The 20,934-nt window shown below is 47.8% G+C and overlaps 1 long non-coding RNA gene across 1 annotated transcript in view; it reads left to right on the top strand.

Moving 5' to 3' along the window:
* The window catches only part of LOC147913144 (uncharacterized), a 31,871-nt gene extending 17,654 nt beyond the window's left edge, over positions 1 to 14,217 (top strand). Inside the window, exon 3 of the long non-coding RNA XR_015549191.1 lies at positions 14,201 to 14,217. This is a non-coding gene — a long non-coding RNA (uncharacterized LOC147913144). The remainder of the gene's footprint in view (positions 1 to 14,200) is intronic.
* The last annotated feature ends 6,717 nt before the right edge of the window (positions 14,218 to 20,934 follow it).

Below are 20,934 nucleotides of genomic sequence, written 5' to 3'. Positions count from 1 at the left end.
CATGCTCCAAAATAATTATACTGATTTATGCTCATGAGATTTTCTGTCACTGGCTAGGAGGCTGGTGTGGTCTTAGGGCTGTCATGAGCCAGAGAGAGGAGCAAATGGGGGGACAGGCTTGGCCACCCCAAGTATGTCCTCTCCACCCTTTCTTTACTATCAAGCTCACAGACTCTGGCTCTCCTAAAGCTCCACTAGAAGCTCATTCTCTTTCCTCTTTCTGGCGGACCCTGGAGAGTGGGGAATGGAGCATTCCAACGTCTGGAAGGCACGCAGGTGCTAGAAATACTTTATCTTCCTGGTCTATGTGGTTCCCGCCAATCAGGAAGGAAAAGTGTCTGCAGTCAGATAGACCTGGATTTGAATCCCAGCTCTGCCACGTCCAGAGTGTGTAACTTTGGGTCAGTCACGTACCTCTCTAGATTGGCTTTTCTCACCTGAAGAGTGGAGATCAGAATACTTGCTTTATGCAGTTGTGATACTAGTTGGGTGAATGCTTAATTTAACTGCTGTAATAAGAAGCCTCAATCTCGATGGCTTAACACAACAGGAGTTTATTTCTCACTCAAGTGATGTCCTAAATGGTGTTTCTGATGGTGAGTGGCTCTTCTTCCAGTGGTGGGTCTAGCTTCTTCCGTCTTTGGTTCTTCAACACACGGCTCTAAGCTTCCCATACATGTGTGTGTCAAGTACACGAGGAGCAATGAGCCTGGAGGATTGCCCAGGAGAAGTTTATAGGCCAGGCCTAGAAGGGGTGCATTACAGTCCTGCCCACATTCCACCAGCTAGAATGCAGCCAAATGGTGTGGCAGCCATGAAAATGCACCTCTCAGGGTGCCTAGTGTGGGGAGCATAGAGGCCCTCCAGCCCCAGCTGCTGTCCTGGGTTTACCATCACATTCACGTTCAGGGAGGCCACACTTCTCCCCGGCTGCTCCCAGCCGGTGGCTAAGCAGGGCGGAGGACTTTAGCCAGGCCCATTCTGGAGAGGCTAGGGACTCCTCCAGTGGGCAACTCTAGCTTGAAGACTTTCCGTCTGCCTGGCAGAAACTTTCTTGGAAGTGTGGTGCAGTCTTGAGACTTTTCCTACTCAATCCTCCTTTCTCCCTACTTTATTCCCACAAGAGTCAGACCCTCATGTGGCCTAAAGGCCCTCCCTGCTTTCCTCTTCTCTCTCCCCTAATATAACTCTTGCATATCTAATCCCATCGTGGTGTCTACTTCTCAGCCAGCCTAATGCACATGCCTACTCTTAATTGCAAGGGACTCTGGGAAATGTAGTTCATCCGTGTGTCCAGGAGGAAAAGGAAGTGGGTCTGGTGAACAGCGAGCCAGTCTCTGGCACAGACATTATGAGGATTAAGATCATATGTAAAGTACTTAGCTCTGTGCCTGACACACAGCAATGCAGTGAGTGGCTTCTCTTGTCACTACTGCCGTTTGTCCCAAGCTGTCCAGTCCCTGTTCGCATGGTGATGCAGTCTCCTTCTCATCACCACGTGTGGCTTGGCCCAGCAGGTGGTCTGACTCTTGGTGGGGTTCCTCCAAATCAGAGTAGGGAAAGTCACAGGCACGTGTCCCCAGATGGGGATGTTAGCCGGAGAGGAGTCACCCCTGGGAACATCTCCTTGGCGGCAGCCCCAGCTCACCCTCCAGAGTCGCTCTACTTGGCTCACCCCTCAGCTGAGAGCAAGGTCCCATGCTGTCACATGACCAGTGCAGCCAACGTTGGCCCTGGGGAGAAGCCCGCACATCCCACGAGGAGCATCTCCGCCCATCCCCAGCGTCTCCCTCCACGTCTGCTTCCAAGGGCCGCTGCCGCTTTAAGAGTTCCATAAATGCTGATAATTGCGGCATTAAACTTCAGTTTATTATTTTCTCTGGGTGCAGGTATGCGGATGATATGAGGCCTCGCTGCATTTACATACAAATTGAAGATTTTTATTAATCAGTCCAGTACCAGGGATCCAACGGTAACAGTCCATCAGGCCCTTAAATACATTTGGTGACATTTTTACCATGCATTAGCATGATAGGGCAAGGCGAATATAATGTACCAATGATTGCTTTTCCATTGAAAGCACAAACGGTTTCATTTTTCCTGTCATCTCAAATAAGTGTTAAAGAGGGTTTGGAGGCTGTTGTGTCCGTGCCGTATGCTCGGGACTTACAAACACTGATGAGCGCATTAAATAACCATTAGAGTCTCGGCCTGGACCACAGTACCGTCTCCCCTCTTCAGAATTTATTCTTTGATTTAAAGTGAAGGCAATCTGTGGTTGCTTTCATAAAGTCCTGCGGCCCCTCCATTCTCCCTCCAACAAAATGCATTACAACAGTAATTTTATGACTGTTAAAATAACTGTCGTTAACAAGCACTTAATTAAAATGTACAATAAATAGCCGACTGCAGCCTTATCTGCTCTCCGGAGCGGCCTCGGCCCGAGACTGCAATGCCCAGGCCTGCTGTTGCCCAGCTTGTTTGCAGATTAATTGCTTTTCGAGCTGGCAGGAGCTGCCTCTTCAGCAGCCAGATCGTAAATGACCAGATAGGGACTTGATCAATCAGGCGAGTGCGTCTGTGACCGCTGGTGGATGGGCAGGAAGGCTGGGGAGCGGGCGGAGGGCAACCTTGGGTAGGTGGCGTTACAGACCTGGGGGGCGGCGTGGGCAGCAACGGAGGTGGCAGAGTCTGGGCGACGGAGAAAACCTGGGTGACAGAGTCCTCAGTGGACTGGCCTGCTCCCACACTCATTTGGACAGCTCTGGCATAATAGCAGTTTTGGTAAGAATATTAATAGCTAGCACTTACCATGTACCAGTACATTATTTTATCAACTTAGTTATTCTCACAACTCTATAAGGTTGTTATTATTAGGATTCTCATTTGCAGATGAGGAAACTGAAGCTCAGAGAGGTTAAGTGACTCGCCCGGGTCACACAGTTCTTAAGTGGCTCAGCTGGAATTCAAACCCAGGCAGGATTGCTCCATGGGAGCGGCGCTTCACCCCCGCGCGGCGCTGTCTCTTGGTAGATGTGAATTTATTGTGTGCCTGTCAGGTGCCTGGAGCTGTGCTCCACTCCTTACATTTATTACTTTCCTGTGAGTGATTGTTCCTTTAATAAATACATATTTATACAGTGCGTACTATGTGTGCTGCATGCTAGAAGTGCAATGGGGAGCCTGAGGGATCTGGTCTCTGCCCTTGTACAGCTCACATGCCGTGGGGAAGGCAGCCGTTGAGCGGGTCGTGGGACCACAGAGCAGAGTTCCTTCTAAAGATGTATCTGTGCGTTTATGTGTGCATGTGTGTGTACATGCGTGTGTGTACATGCGTGTGTATACATGCGTGTGTATACATGTGTGTGTGTACATGTGTGTGAGCGAGATCCAGGAGAGCTTCCAGGAGGAAGTGGCTTTTAAGCTGAGGGGGAAATGGAGCAGGGAGCAGCCAGGTGAAGGGCAGGGGAATAAGTGTTCCAGGCAGAGGGAGCAGTGTTTGTGAAGGCCTGGAGGAGAGAGCGCGTGGTGTGTCTGGGCAGCTGAAGGAGATTCAGCGTGGCTGGGCTTTGGTGGCACGTGTGAGTGGCAAGGGGTGAGGCTCAGGAAGTCGGCAGGTGCCAGGTGGAGGAGGGCCTTTGATCCCAGGGGCTAAGCAGGATGCCGATTCGTGTTTTAGAAGAGGCTCTCTCTGGAGAAGAATCTTGTCAACAACTTTGTGGAGTAGGTATCACAATTCTCTTTCTCACGGCTGAAGAAACAGAGGCCTAGAGAGGGAGGGGTGAGGGGCTTGCCCAAGGTCACGGGGCCAGAGGCATCTGGGGCGGATTGTGGTGGGAGGAGGCCAACTTCCCACACAGACACCCAGAGCTTGCCCACCTCTGCTCAGTGCCCCCACGGCTCTTGTCACAGCCTAGGCTGGGGATTACTTCTGGTTTTGGAGCTGGTATCTGGTAATCACTGGAATGACTGAGTCATGAATATAATTATCTTAGAAATGTAAATCGTCTTCCTTTGGAAGTCCACTTTGCTGGTTCTTTCCAGGAAGGTCAATACCGGTAGGTCTGGGATCCATGGGTAGGAATGCTTTAGGCTTCAACAGGATAAAATATAAGACCCAACCAACAGGCTGAAGCAGCATAGTCATTTAATCATATTTCATAAGGAGAGGGTTGGAGAGGGGCGGTTCCAGTTCTGGACAGGAGTTTCACCATATCATGGAGGATGCAGGTTCCTCCCTTATATTCCCTTCTGCTGTTCTCAGCATGCCGGCCTTTCTCTCTTAGACTTTTGTAAAATGCCCACCAAGCAGCTGCCAGATTTCAGGTAGAAAGGGAAGGGGCTGAGGGGAAGAGCTTCTCTGAAAGCAGGCTGCGTGCTTCCCCTTGCGTGTCATTGGTCAACTCTCAGTCACATGGCCAGCTCTAGCTGTGGGGTCTGCTGGGAGAGCAACTCTCTAGCAGCCGGCCTGCCTGATTGGCGGAGTGCTGGGCACAGGGGCCACCTGAACAAAATCAGAGATCTCCCAGCAAGCAAGAAAGGGCAGAATGCATGGTGGGGGTGCATCAGCGTCTGCCGGAAAGCCCAGCAATTACTGCGTCGGGACCTGGGCTAAGGGGTTTGCGTGGATCTTTGAATCCCCACACCTCTACAAGACAGCTGAGGAGACTGGGGCTCATAGAGGCCAAGGAGGGGACCCTGGCTCGGACTCGGGACTCCAGGGTCTCTGCTCTCAACCTCCAGGCATAGATAGGTGGCCACCACAGCGCCTGGGGGGTGAAGGAGGCTCTCCCAATTTCCTGACACCTGCAGGCAGGTAGCCTCATGTCCCGTCTGTGCCGGGCACCCTGGGCCTTCGGATTGGAGCCCAACTCCCTTCTCTCTCCTGAGGGCCACATTCATCTACACTGTGATCTCCTGACTGCTTGGCAGACAGCACTTCTCTCAACACCTGGTTGTGAGCTCATTTGGGGCAAAACGTAGATCTTAGACTCATTTTTTATAAGTTAGTTTCATTATAGTAAAGAAAGCTCTCCCCAAAAGGATGGATAGAAAGCAACGGTAGATTTTTTAAATAAGAAAGTGATCAAACTCTTTTTCGAGGTGTGCATGTGCGTGACGTCCCCGAGGCCAGTGCGTATAATCTGTCTCACGCTGCGGAGGGTATTGGTAATAAGGCGAATGCAGGCAGCTAAGGGTCAGGCCGGGTACCTGGCTGTATCCCTCAGCCTAGAAATGAATGAGACTCCTACTAATGTGCAAGCTTTATTCATATGGATCCCTCCCAGCCTCACACATAAACGGAGAGCAGCCAAAGAACTGATCTGGATGCCACTGCAAACCCAGAAATGGCTGTCGGGAGTGGGGTGGCATGAAGAAAATGCTTCCAATCTGGGCATCTCGGAAGATGCCTAGATGTGTTTTAAACAAACACAAAAGATGAAGGTAAGCAGTCTAGGGAGGATGCTGGAAACTGGCAGCAAACAAGAGAGCCCAGCTGGGAGGGAGCTGCTCTGCGTACATGTCAAATCCATTTGCATCAGAATCCTGCAGGGCAGGAAGGCCCAAATGCATTGTGAGCATGCACAGCCATTTGCCAGCGGGAAGGCCTGGGAAGGAGCAGGGTGGGCCCCCAGGGATGCGCAGTGGGACACATGCTCTGGTGGCCAGCATCTCCTGTGTGCATTCGTTAAAGGGCCAGCTTGGTGGCCCCATGGCCAGAGAGTGACAGTATTACTTATGCCCCGGGAAGAGCGTTACACAGCATGCACCGTTCTGATTGATTTTGATTAACTTGTTAGGAGTCCTCTTACTGGGTGCAGAAGGTGTTTGCAGAGCCTCAGAGCAGCCCCTTTGCTGAGAGTCCCCATCATTCTTCACATTCTCGGGCTTGATTTCTCCTGAAACTTGCCCACGAGATCAGTGTGGTGGGGTGGAATGGGCAGAGGCTTACAGTTGGATCAAAAAACCCTGTTGTGGGCTCATTGTGTCACTTTGGCTAGGTTATTATCTCAATGAGCTATAGTTTCCTCTTCAGGAAAATGGGAATCATTTTCTCAGCATCACCTGAGGCATTAAAGGAAATCCTGGGCACAGCAATGGTTCTCTCCCTTTGCTCTCTCATGTTAGATCCAGATTTTATTGTGTGCCTGCCAGAAGACCACAGATCTAGAAGAGAAACCTAGGGACCACTGAGGCAGAGTCTGCCATGTGTGGGCTGCATCCCACGGGTTTAGGCCACGCATGGAGAGGCACCGGGTAACATCGTGGTGTAGAATTCCATCGAGGGAACTGTGTTGCCTTTTCAACCCTCTTTCAATCGGAATTAAGTCAAAAAGAGAGTCTCAGTTTGGTGCTAACATGTCGTTAACACCTCTCCAATTCTTTTTAATCTGCCTTTAAAACAAAGACGGATCACAGAGACGGAAAATAGAATGGTGGTTGCCAGGGGCTGGAAGAGGGGAAATGAGGAGTTATTCTTTAACGGACGTGGAGTTTCAGTTCAGGGAGATGAAAGACGTTCTAGAGATGGATGGTGGTAATAGTTGCACAACAGCATGAATACACTTAACGCCACTGAATTGTACCTGTAAAAATGGTTAAGATGATACATTTTACGTTATGTGTAGTTTACCACAATAAAAACAAACAAACAAAACAAACACAGAGAGCAGGCTTCAGGCACAGGGGTTTTGGTAGGCAATAGCATCTAAGCGGGCTTTAATAGCATTACTTTCAAAAGTCAAATTTAGTCTTAAGGTGGCCTTTTGTTGAATACAAAGAATACTGAATTTCCATTTCTAAATATCACTTGATACAAAGTTTCCTTTTGAAACATGTTTAACTAAGGAAGGAGAAAGAGTAGGTAAATACAGTAGACGGATAGGGCGACATCATGGAGCTGGGACTGAACACTGAAGCTGGGAACTCAGTGCCTGGGGCACCTGACACCTGGAGGGACAGTGCAGGGCCTCCTCTGTACCCGCTCCTGCCCACCTCCTGTTTCCCCCCGATTCTTTGCCTTGAACTGCCTTCGCTTTCCACTGCCCCAGCCAGAAATTCTTTGTCACGATGAGACGGCTGAGTAAACTCCAGTCGTGCCCAGCCTGAGGCCTCTGGGGTGGTCACTTTGTCCTGAGGTCACCCCATGGCTGCTCTCGGCTTTGGGGGCAGATCCCAAGCATCCTGGTAACCAAATGACAGGCTTCTGGGATGACAAATGGGCGATGTCTTCCACGGTTCTGATTGTAACTAAGGGCTCACAGGAGCAGGGTTCTCAAACCTGGCTGCCCTTTAGAGTCATCAGGGCCCCACCCCCAGGACAATTGAGTCAGAATCTCTGAAGGGTGAAGCCTGGATAACCCAGTTTTTCAAAGCTTCCCAGGTGATTCTAATGTGTGACAGGTTTCGAACCACAGGTTAGAGCCAAAGTGCCATTGTCTATCAATGCTTTGGGCCAGCCCTGGTGGCCTAGTGGCTATGCTCAGTGTACTCTGCTTTGGCAGCCTGGGTTTGGTTCCCAGGCACAGACCTACACCATTTGTCCGTCAGTGGCCATGCCTTGGCAGCTGCTCACATACCAAGAGAGGAAGATTGGCAGCAGATGTTAGCTCAGGGTGAATCTTCCTCAGCAAAAAAAGGAGTTCCTTGAAGGCAGGGACTATGACTTATTCACTGTTGAATTTCGTGGCTGGGCATGTAAGTGTTTACTACATGTCTGGTGAGGAGTAAATGGATGGTTTGAGGCACACGGCAGAAACCCAGGAGTCACATAAGCCCTAAGAAACATATTCACTTGGGCAGCTAAACAGGCTTCCTTGGAGGTCAGTGAGGGGCTCTAGGGCCTGCCCTGCTATGGGCCATGATGGCTACAGTTCAGACTCACACTTCTTATGACTTTGGCCAGTGTGGGTCCCTCAGACTGCCCTGTCTCGTCTGTGTTCTCTCCCCGCCAGCTCATCAACTTGTTTGGCCACAGTGGCCTCCCCCACTTACGTTAAAGTCTCAGGGGCTTTCTAGTGTCAGAATATTCATGCAAGCTGGTCTCACCGCCTAAAACACTCTTGAGTCCAACTTTGCCTGGCTTCTTCCTCAAAGTCACTTCCTCAGCAGAGTGACCTTCCTTGATCTTTCCCTTTTTTTTGTGTGCCGAGGAAGACTGGCCCTGGGCTAACATCCGTGCCTATCTTCCTTTACTTTATATGTGGGATGCCGCCACAGCATGGCTTGATAAGTGGTGCGTAGGTCCATGCCCGGGATCTGAACCTGCGAACCCCGGGCCACCAAAGTGGAGTGCGCAAACTTAACCACTATGCCACAGGGCTGGCCCCTCATTTTCCATCTTTAATTGCAGCATGGTCTTTGTTTATCAGAACACTAAGCTTGGTTTTTAATTATATATTTATCTCACTGGTATGATTCTTTGATTAACATTAGCCATCCCAAATAGCCTGGATGGGACCAAGTCTGTTCGGTTGTTTCTAAAAGTTCTCAGCACAGGGTTGGGCATATAGGAAGTGCTCAGTGCGTATTGATTAAATGAGGATGTAGGTATGGTGTTATCCTTGTAGGCAGCTTTGCCTCAGGAAGGCAGGACAGCTTGGGAGCCAGGCCAATTCCCCTGAAGAACCTGTGTCTCACCAGCTGGGGACTTCTGGTTTTAGCCCTAGCCTCCGCCTCAACCTCTCCTCCAGTGTCATTTCACTCTCAGGATGGAATGAGCCGAGCCTCCAATTTCATGCCCAGGTAGCACTCAGGAGCTGGGGAAATGCTAGAGGGGGCCTGATATTAACCACAGACCCTCATATGAGGACCAAGATGGCGCCTATGCCCACTGCCTCCTTTCCATCCAAAGGGCAGGTACTGATTGCACCATGACCAGTGGTGCCTGGATTCTTGAAGGTGTCCTGAGCCCACTGTGTGCAGGGCACTGCTGGAGACACATGTGCCAATCACACTGGCCGTAGTCTCTTGATCCTTAGATGTTCCTTAGGCAAATGCTTCCCTGGCCACAAAAATAAAGGAATAAAGGCAGCTCAGGTGCCTGTGGTGTGGGAGCCCAAAGCCTTGGGGAGGCCACTGGTGTCTCAGATGACACCAGCCTTCTTTCCCTACCCCCATCTGAGGCTGAGCTGAGCCCCTCCTCTGGTCAAAAAGTGAACCAGGAGAAGACCCAAATTCCTGCCCCCTGGTCCCAGACGCTGAGAAGGATCTGGAATAGAGAGGGGAGTGAATGATGAGGCCTCCCATGTCTTTGCCTGTGCATTGATTTTCCATAGATGACACTTTTTGGGAGATCTTTGCCTCTCCTGCCCTCTGGATTTGCAGCTTTCATAATAGTTGGTGGTTCCATCGATGCTCAGCTGGTTGGGACCACATTAACAAAGGGTTGATGGCCCCGCACTGGCCAGAATCTCATATCAAACCTAAATTCAACCAAAACGCACCTTCCTTTCAGCTTCCACAAGCTTCCAGGCCTTATTTTTCATGTTTGGTTGGTTCTGCAGTGTGGCTCCTCTGTTTGATACCCGATGTCACTGTCCCTGACTGTGGGAAGCAGGGGCTTAGGGGTCTAATAGCTGATGGTAGGATGCTGGGGAAACCTTGGGATAATAGATGATGGGGAGAGAAGACCAATAGCCTCCCTTCCCACTAAGAAAGTTTGAAATAAGTGTTAATACAGTATCTCCAAACTGTCTGGTGTTAGCAGGTCTCTGGGAATTTGTTAAGTTTTGAAAGGGATAACTTGAAATTTATGTGTGAAGCAGACTCGGTGGGCAAAAGAGACCAGGCTGTGGTCAGCCAGCGGTTGTGCCAGCCATAGGCTGGTGGTGGAATGGGAGGTAGGAGTTGATACTGGTCCTGCGAAGTCAGCTCGCATTTGAACAGAACGTTGCTGCCACACCCCCCACGCCCTACTTAGTTACCACAGAAGCAATGGGGTGTTTCTACTTCAACCTGGTCTAATGAAGCTTGCAGCTAAGTTTTGTCTCTAATTTTAACATTTGGATCGTGTTCCGGTCAGATTGGAAAGATCTGTTTGCTCATCTGCAGAAAGAACATGCTATTCCTTTCGAAATCTAAGTAAGAAGGCTCTGCAGTTTCTGAGAAGCCTCCCCCCTTCTCCTCACTCCCTAGCACACATAACCCCTTTGGATGGCCAGAATATTAGAGACCTGACATTGCCGCCTTTCTCTCATGACTGGCCCACTGATACCAGTCAGGAGAGGTGAGGTTATAACGTAGTAACAAAGAGCCCCCACTGTTGTATGTCATTGGCTTCAAGCAAAGGTTTATTACCACTCACGCTTCATGTCCAACGTGGCCTGGTGAGGAAGTGGGGGTGGGGAGGAGGGTGGTCACTGCTGCATGCGGTTTGTCACCCAGGGACTCTGGCTGAGGGAGGTGCCCGTCTTATGCCACTGGCATCTCCACACAAAGCTTCCAGGGTCCTTCGTGCCAGGGTAAGAGGTGGCTGAAGAGCTGAGCCTGCTCACGTCTCATTGGCCATGACTAGTCCTAGAGGCAAAGAACTACAATCCTCCCGGTGTCCAGAAGTGGATCCCGGTGGTGGTAGTAATGTCTGCCGCCCCCCTAGAGGCCCCTGGCCTTCTGGTCCTCTCTGTGTGGCTCTTCTCCAAGCCCAGGTGCATTTTTTCCTGCTTGGGACCCCTCAGTGGGCTTCTCAAAGGAGCCCTTTTTGAAGAACTTGTCTTGGATTCTCTCCAGACGTAATGTGGTGCAGTGGTTAAGAGCATAGACTCTAGAACTAGACTTCCTGGTTTTGAATCTGGCAAATGTTCTAACATTTCTGACCCTCAGTTTCCCATCTGTAGAATAGGGATAATGACAGTGCCCGTCTCCCATGCTTAGTGTCAGTATTAAATTGTCCATATATGTAATATGCTTAAGGAAGTTGCCTGGCACACCGTCAGCTCTCTATAAGCACTGTTTTAATTCATTACGTTACCTGTGGCAGTGAACTATTCTGAATCAGGCCGCAAGGTGCACAGGGAGGTAAGTCACAGGCCAGCTTGGCGCTTGGCTGGGGCCCTTGGGGTCAAGAAGGCGCTGCCATTTCGGCTCGGCTGCTACTGCTCTTGTGATTCCTCACTATCCGCCAGCTTCCTTGCACTTTACGGAATGAAAATCCATAACCACGACAAGGATGCTTCCTCACCCTCGTCTGCCTTCTGGAGTGAGGCCCAAGTGGGGCCTGGGCCTGAGGCCAAAGGCAGAGCAGAAAGGAGGTTTGCCTTAAGAGTTTCTCGCATCTCTGGAGACGTCCCCCCAGAGCAGCCCAGCTCACAGAGGCAGGAAAGCAGGGGTGGGCTTTGAACCCTGTCTCTGCCTCTCAGTGGGTAACCCTAGGCAAGCCAAAGCTCACTTTCCCCAATCTGTACAATAGGGGTTACAATAGCTATCTTTCAAGGTGGTCGTGAGGATTCAATGATATGATGTTAGCAACATGCTTGGCTTCAGGCTCGGCACAGAGTGAGTGCTCGATACGGTTCTGATGACTCTTCTTATTACTGATGAGAAGTGTGGGGAGCCAGGGGAAGAGGAGCCCAGAGAATTAAACAGAGCCTGGTTCACATAATCGTCTGAGGAGTTTAAACTGTCCCAAGGACAATGGGCACCACTGAAGGGTTTTAATCAAAGTGTGAAACCATTGGGTCTACACTTTGGAAAGATTCCTTTGGCTTCCTTATAGAGAGTGGATTAATGAGAGTAAGATGGGGATAAAAATGATCCAGAAACCGTCTTGGATTGGGGTGGTATCAGTGGTGGATAGAGGAAAATGGATTTATAGTATATGTAGCAGACAGCATAATATTAATAGCAAATACCTATATAGCATTAACTACGTACCAGGTGCTGTTCTGAGCATCTTGCACTATTTACTCACTTAATCATCACAAGACTCTATGAGGTAGGTTCTTCTACCATCAACCCCATTTTTAGGTGAGCAAACTGAGGCACAAGAAGTTAAATTACTTGCCCAAGTTCACGCAGCTAGATAGGGGCTGGAGATGGGATTTGAAACCAGGAGGTCTGGTTCCAATGTCATCCTCTTAACAATTGTGCCTGGATTTGGTAATTGATTGGGTATGTAGGAGTGTATCAGCTATCTATGACCACAACGATGCTGCGTAACAACCACCAAAACCCCAGTGGCCTATACCAAGAAACATTTATTTGTGCTTGTGAGTCTCTAGTTGGCTGGGCGGTTCTGCTGCTCTGAGCTCATTGGTGGGGCTCACTCAGTGGCTTGTGGTTAGCTGTGGGCCAGCAAGTGGCTTTGCTTGCATGGGTCTCTCACAAATCTGAGGTGTCAGGTGGACTTGGCACTGCTCCACACGTCTCATCCTCCAGGAGGCTAGCCCAGGCATGTTCTCATGGTAGCACAGGGGTACAAAGGAGTAAGTGGAAACATGGAAAGAATGGAACACTGTCACTTAGCCACATGCTATTGGCGAAAGCCAGGCCCAAGGAAGCTGATTCAAGGTGTGGGAAATGGACTCCACCTCCTGATAGAGAATGGGCATGGGTACAGGGAAAGTGAGAAATTTGGGCAATTTTGGCCATATTTCTTTCCTAACCTTTCATAACTCCCAGAATTTTTGCTTGGGCACCTAAAGGAACATTACAAATCAGTGAGAGGGCAAAGCAGAGAGGAATTTTCATGGGAGAAGATGAGGAAGGTGAGGCTTGGTGAGCCCAGATGACGTGCCCAAGCCTGCCCAGCTAGTATCGTCAGGGTCCAGACTCCAGCCACTTGGGACTGAAAATGACCCTGGTGACAGGATAGGTGTGATCGTGTGGCTATAAATGACCTTGCTGTGGGTAATCACTTGGAAATGCTGAATATGAACAACTCTGCATTCAGAATCCAGGTTTCTGCCAGCTCTGTTCTGGGAAGCCTGGGTTTCCTCTTGGATTCTAAGAGTACTTTCTAGGTTGATAATGTCCCCCAAGGGGCTTCCTTCTTCACACTGTAGGAATTGAACAGCCTGTTTTCACCTCCAGGGAATAATCAGGTACTGTTTCTCCAGGTGCTGGCCTCTGGGGACTGGAGCAGTCTTTCTCTAGGACCCCCAGCTGCCACCATCCACGGCCTGCCCTAGCTCGGGGCTGGACTCAGCTGAATTGTGGCTGACACCTCCAGTACAACCACTGAATATTCCCCCACCCCCGTACACACCACCGAAGAGGGCTTGGATGGATGTGTCTAAATGGAGGCCACTGATGAGCCTGGCTTGTCTTAAATCATTGGCACCTGAGTCCTCAGGGCCCATTCCTGATACCCAGAAGCCTTACAGGCGGCTTAGTAATCCCTCCCCAGTGCCGGGAAACGTCTCCCCTTCTCAGGCAGAGGGGACCCACCTGCAGAACTCCAGCCTTCTTGGCCTCAGCAGCCTGTAGCACAGCCTGGACCCAAACCCAAGCTCCCAGCCCTACGCCACCCTGGCAATGGCCTCTGGGGCTCTGACTTCTCCCGCACTGTGCCTTCTCAGGGAAGGCTGGGCAAGTGTGTGTTCCTGGGGAGCAATCCTTTCTCCTGGAAATGTCACCAGTGCAGGAAGGGGAGACCCAGACAGTCGTGGGCTCAGAAGGGCCCCTCTTCATGGGAAACCGTCAGGAGCAGTTTCAATTCTAACTGGTGTTAACTCTCATAGTAGAAATTGCCGACACTCGATGAGCGCTTGCTGCACACGAAGCATTACGCCAGTGCACTTGCTTCCCTTGCTGCTTTTCCCTTTCTTTCTTCCTTCTCTGCAGAGGGCAGCTGTGGGCTTAACAATGAGGGACTTTGGAGCCAGGCCAAAATTTGGGGAAAGTGACTACCTCATCTCTTTTGAGCTTCAGTTTTCCCCTCCGTAAAATGAGGCTAATATATGACCCTGGTAGTGTCAGGGAAGGGATGAGAGGTGGTGTACGTAAAGGCCTGGCACACAGTAGGCTCTCAATATGTGGTGGCTGAGCTTATCACTATTGCTATTGTTAGCCAGCCTGGGGTCCTGTGGCTGCCCTGGAGACCTGCTTCCTTCTCCTCCCAGCCTGATGTCTTCTGTCCAAGGACCCTGTGGGAAACTACCTACTCTACTGGGAAAGGGACGTGGATCTTGTGGCTCACTCTGATGGGTGGGTCTGAGAACTGCAGATGTACATCCATGGGGATTTCTTCCTCCTTCTGCAGAAATGATTTATCAGTTGGCAACAGGATGACTGTGACCTGAGATGGAAGCCCTGTGGCTGAGGAACAGCAACACCGAGGAGGGCTGGCTGTGTAACAGGATGGCTCGTTGGCACTGTCCAGGCCTCTGCTGGAAAGCAAACTGGCCCAGGTGTCTTCCCTCCCTTCCCACCCCCTCCTCACCCCTTCTTCTTCCGTCTCCCCTCGTGTCAGAGAGACGTTTCTTCCCACTCACCCAGTGTCCAGGGTGGCTAACTGGTCCCATTGACTTAGATCTCTATTTCTTCATAAACCTCCAAAGTTTACCTCCATCAAGCTGTATTTCCCATTAAATTGCAGTCCCGAGGTGAGATCCAATTCCGCAGGAAACATGTAGCCACAAGCCTTTTGCTGCTAGTTTATTATCTGTGCCAGAGTCCCTGGGGTCCAGGGTGGCGGGGCCGGCTCCTTGCAGAGGGAAACAATGGGAATTCTTCCGCCTCCCTCTCTCCCTCCCTCCCCTGCCTGATCCCTCCCCTTTGGGGAGACCTGCCTGCTAATTTATCTTGGAATGTTTGGGCTTCGATGCTTAATGGGTTTGTTTTCTGCTTTCTAAACAGATGAGTGAGTGTGAAAAGCAAGTCAACAAATAAACACAAGCTTCCACCAGAAGACCCTGTAACAAAGCGGACAGCTGCAGCACCACTGAAGCGAGAGCATCCCCAGTGTTATCTAGTACGAGGCACATCCCACAGGCTGCTTGGAGCTAGAACTCTCAGAGCTGGGGCTGGTGTCGTACGGAAACGAGAAGATCATGACTCCTCTGCTCATTGGCTGTGCCATCTGGGGGAAATGCCTTCCGGGGGCAGCAATTTTCTCATCTGTGAAATGGGGATTAATAATGCTGCCTGTTCCATAGGCTCCTATTGCAGATGACATGAGGTAATACATGTAAGGCATTTAAAATAATGCCTCGCATGTCCTATACTTAGTAAATGTCAGCTATTACGGTTTCAAATCAAATGGTTGTTGATAGAGCTTGAATGGTTCCGTGACCTTGGACAAGTTACCTAAGTTTTTCATGCTTCAGTTTCCTCATCTGTAAACAAAGGAACAATCACACAAGTATCATGGGGGTAGTTATAAAAACTATAATAAAAATTATTAAAATTTATGAAAATGCTTAGCCCATTTGTTAGCACTTAGCAGGTTCTCAATAAAGTCAGTTTCCTTCCTTTCATCTAGGCAGAACCCAAACAGATGGTAAGTTAAAATAACAAGGTTATTTCTTCAAGAGTAAAGTTATTGTAGCACAACAAATATAAAGTATACATCTCTTAATGGTAAACTCAATGAACTTTTACAAATATATCCATGACCGAAATCAAAATAGAGAACGTTTCCAACACCCCCGAAGGCTCCATTGTGCCCCTTCTCTGTCAATACTCTTCCCCCTAAAGGTAACCATTATCTTGATTTCTAACACCATAGATTAGTTTCACTTGTTCCTGAACTTTACGTAAATGGGATGATAGAGTATATACTCTTTTGTACCTGGATATTCAATTCAACACATTGTCTTTAGATCCATCCACCTTATTGTGCATATCCATTGGTACACATTGGGTCATATCCAACTTTAAGTTACTTATGAACAAAGCTGCTGTGAACATTCTCATACATGTCTTTTCGCGGATATAAGTACTTATTTTTGTTGGGTGTATACCCAGGAGTGGAATTGCTGAGTCATAGGTAGGTGCATGTTTAGCTTTAGTAGATTTTGCCAAGCGTATTTCCAAAGTGGTTATTTGCAGGTCACTTTTCGAATTGTTAAAAAATTTTTTTAAAAAGGAGGAATTAAGCGTAGAGAGGTTTAATGCTGAATTTACTTCATCATATTTTTATTGAATTCTAATTTCCTCTTTGTTTTATATACTACTTGTAATTCACTGAGAATTGACCATCTTCTATAGAAACAGCTGTGATTGTACCTAAATATATTGCTACAAAAATTTTCACTATTTATAATGGAAAAAAAAGAAAATAATCTAATGTTCTTCAATAGAGGGATGGTTAATAAATCATGGTATACCCATATCATGCAATTGCAAAATACAGGAAAAAGTACTAGCCTGGTAAGATGTACAAGTCATAGTAAGAGTATAAAAAGCATGTTGCAGAATATTATATAGAATACGGACTACAGTCATGCACCACATAACGACGTTGTGGTCAATAACAGCATATATGACAGTGGTCCCATAAGATTAGTGCCATATGGCTTAGGTGTGTAGTAGACCATACCATCTAGGTTTGTATAAGTACACTCTATGATCTTCACACACTGACAAAATCGCCTAACAATGCATTTCTCAGAATGTATTCCTGTCGTTAAGTGATGCATGACTGTATATATGTTTCTTAAATATCAAGAAATGTTTTATGGTGTGCTATATTGAAAATTGTTTTAAGAGCTATCTGTGTATTACCTATCTATCGAAATTGGGCAAAGAGTATGAACAGGCAATTCACAAAAAAGGAAAGTGGAAAGGCCAGTAAACATATGAAAGATGCTCAATCTCATTAATAATCATGGAAATGCAATTAAAACAACCATGAAATATCAGTTCACACCCAATAGACTGGCACAAATTTGAATGTTGACAGTACCATGTTGGCGAAGATGTGGAGCAATAGGAAATTTCACAGGCCGATGAGTATTTCCAAATTGCTCTCAGAAGTGGTTCTACTAATTTAGATTCCATGGCAGGAATACAAATTAGGGCAGCCATTTTGGTGAGTAATTTGGTAATGTTCACTAAGGTGGAAGATATTCGTATACCATGACACAGACATTCCATCTCTAACTGTGTACTCTGGACAAACTCATGCACGTGTACACAAGGAGATGCGTACAAGAATGTTCACTGCAGCAGAGTTTGTAAAGTAAAAATTAGAAACAACTCCACTATTTCTTAACAGGAGAATGGCTAAATAAATTGTGGTATAATGACACAATGAAATATGATAGATATAGTGTTAAACATGAATGAAATAGTGTCATGGTAACTACGTGGAGAATCTGGAAACAATGTAGAGGGGAGAAAGCAAGTTGCAGAAGGCTACATATACTCTGATACTATTTCTACAAAGAGTAACATTAAATAAAACACTGTGACATATTTTTTATGGGTACAAGGACATGTCCAGGAAGTATAGCAGGTGTATAGAAATGATAATTTCTGGGAGGGAGTCAAGATGGCGGCATAGGCAGACTCTGAACTCACCTCCTCCCGTGGACACAGCCAATTTACAACTACTCGTGGAAAAATTACCCCTGAGACAGAGCTGAAAACTGGATAAGAGGAACTCCTGCAACAACGGACAATCCTAACTGGGGTGGAAGAGGCAGAGACTCCCTTCCGGAGAGGAAAAACGCCGCCTTCACAAGCCGCCAGCTTCATGGCCGCCGGGAGCAGCTCACAGGTACGCAGCCTCCCTGGAGGCGCGGGGCCCTGAGCCGGGAGCGCCCCCGCTGTGGGCATTGTGTGGACCCAGCACAATCGAGACCAGCGGCATAATATCTGACTTTGCTGCTACTAAAGCATTGGGTAGCACCCCCAGAAAACCCGGTTCACAAAGGAACTAAAACTGGCTCTGAAAGGGCCCGCACAAACTCACCCGTTCCAGAAAGCATCCTAAAATCACCAGAAAGAAAGGTGCACACTGCTTTGGTGACAAGAGACTCACCTAATAGGCCCTGAGTGCATCTCGGTGAGGGGTGAGACCTCTCCAGGGACTGGGACATTGGCGGCGGCCATTGTTGTGGCCTGGTGTGAGCGTGCTGACACAGACACCATTGGAGTTTTCCCTGAGACCTGCTAGCCCAGGGTCTGCTCCACCCGCTAGAGCACCGATTTAATCCAGCTCAGCCAGGGCAGGCAGCCCACCCTAGAGACTGGCCCCACCTAACAACAAACCCTCAGGCAACGTGTGGGCCTGCATAGATTGGTGACTGGATTTTCTGCAGCCTGGCAACTGAGCTGACTTGAGCGGGGCAGGGTGTGCACAAGGAGCGGGTGGAGAGTGTGGGGTGGTGGCGGAGTGTGTGGGGCTCCCGCCGTGGAGAGACTGGGTCCGCTTGGGGAGGTCGGGCGCCACCCGGGGCAGGACTGTGTTGACTGTGTGTGTGGACCTGTGGGCGGCAGGGCTTGTCAGCTGCAGAAGACTTGTGCTTCTCAAAGACCCACATAGGAGGTTTGCCCCACCTTCCAAAGCCTGAAACAATTGGGTGCTCCTGTGCCTGAGGCCAGCCCCACCCAGCTGCAATCCTCAGAGAGCTGACAAGAGACCTAATAGGCTAGAGGTTTACAGCAATTCTAAGGCCCTGAGCCTAACAACCTGCCACGCTGGGGGCCTACTCACTTAAAAGAAATACTGCAACACAGATGTGGTATTAGAACTTGCAGCCAACTGTGCTGGGGCTCCTCACACCTGATAAAGAGACTGAAGGGCCCACAACAACTACAAGCAGCTGAGCATTACAACAGCTGGCCAGGAGCATAACTCAGCCTCCCTGGGCGCCTATAGGGAGAGCTAACAGGCCACAATAGAAGCACACACGTAGCCCACATAGGGGTCACCCCTGGAACATTGAGAACTGAGGGAAGCACACTGGAAGCCTCCTAAGCCATCACTTACATAAGGTCACCTATCCAAGAGCAGGAGACGTAGCTGACCTACCTAATACATAGACACAAGCACAGGGAAAGAGGCAAAATGAGGAGGCAAAAGAATACATTCCAAGTAAGGGAACAGGACAAAACCCCAGAAAAGGAACTAAGTGAAACAGAAATGAGCAACCTACCCGACAGAGAGTTCAAACTAAGAGTGTTAAGGATGCTAACTGATCTGGGGAGAAGAATAGATGAACTCAGTGAGAATGTCAACAAAGAAATGGAAGATATAAAAAGAACCAATCAGAAATGAAGAATACAATACTGGAAATGAAAAATTCATTAGAGGGACTCAAAAGCAGAGTAGAGGATACAGAAGAACGGATCTGTGAGCTGGAAGAAAGACTAGAAGAAATTACCCAAGGTGAACAGGTAAAAGAGAAAAGAATTAAAAAGAGTGAGGACAGTCTAAGGGACCTCTGGGACAACATCAAGCGCACTAACATCCGGGTTATAGGTGTCCCGGAAGGAGAAGAGCGAGACAAGGGGCAGAGAATCTATTTCAAGAAATAATAGATGAAAACTTCCCTAACCTAAGGAAGGAAACAGACATCCAGGTACAGGAGGCACAGAGAGCCCCAAACAAGATAAACCCAAAGAGGCCCACACCAAGACACATCATAATCAAAATGTCCAGAATTAAAGATAAAGAGAGAATCCTAAAAGCCACAAGAGAATGTCAAGTTACATACAAAGGAAACCCCATAAGGCTATCAGCTGACTTCTCAGCAGAAACCTTACAGGCTAGAAGAGAATGGCACGATATATTTAAAGTGCTAAAAGGAAAAAACTTACAGCCAAGAATACTCTACCCAGCAAGGTTATCGTTCAAAATGGAAGGAGAGATCAAAAATTTCCCAGACAAGCAAAAATTAAAGGAGTTTGTCACCAAGAAACCAGTGTTACAAGAAATGTTAAAGGGACTGATTTAAGGGAAAAGAGAAGACCACAAATAGGAAAAATTATCTATTTCCACGATTAGAACGTAATGGATACAAATGCACAAAAAGAAGTTGGATATGATATCAAAACAAAAGGAGGGAGGAGGGTAGTTAAAGAGTACAGCTTTCAGACAGAGGTCAAACTAAAGTGACCATCAATTCTGTATAGAAGAAGTAAGGAAGAGAGAAGGACTACTAAAACACTGAGGGAAAAAAAAGTTAAAAATGGCAGTAAGTACATACTTATCAATAGCTACTTTAAACGTCAATGGACTAAATGCTCCAATTAAAAGGCATAGGGTGGCTGACTGGATAAAAAAACAAGACCCATATATATGCTGCATACAAGAGACACACTTCAGACCTAAAGACACTCACAAACTGAAAGTGAAGGGATGGAAAAAGATACTCCACGCAAATGGCAATGAAAAGAAAGCAGGGGTAGCAGTACTCATATCAGACAAAATAGACTTTAAAACAAAAACTGTAAAACGAGACAAAGAAGGGCATTACATAATGATCAAGGGAACAATCCAACAAGAGGATATAACACTTGTAAATATCTACGCACCCAATGTAGGTGCACCTAAATATATAAAGCAATTATTAACAGACATAAAAACAGAAATAGACAGTAACACAATAATAGTAGGGGACTTTAACACTCCACTTACACCAACGGATAGATCATCCAAACAGAAGATCAATAAGGAAACATTGGCCTTAAACGACACACTAGAACAGATGGACCTAGTAGATATATACAGAGCATTCCATCCAAAAACCGAAGAATACACGTTCTTTTCAAATGCACATGGAACATTCTCCAGGATTGATCACATATTAGGCCACAAAACAAGTCTCCATAAATTTAAGAAGATTGAAATAATACCAACCATCTTTTCTGACCACAACGGTATGAAACTAGAAATCAACTATAGGAAGAAAATCAGAAAAGCCACAAATACATGGAGATTAAACAAAATGCTACTGAACAACGATTGGGTTAACGAAGAAATCAAAGAAGAAATCAAAAATACCTGGAGACAAATGAAAATGAAAATACGACATGCCAGAATTT

Source organism: Ceratotherium simum, chromosome 30 (genome assembly GCF_057802395.1).
Source record: "Ceratotherium simum simum isolate JZ-2026a chromosome 30, ASM5780239v1, whole genome shotgun sequence".
Classification (NCBI taxonomy): domain Eukaryota; kingdom Metazoa; phylum Chordata; class Mammalia; order Perissodactyla; family Rhinocerotidae; genus Ceratotherium; species Ceratotherium simum.
This window is presented reverse-complemented; position numbering and strand designations above follow the sequence as displayed.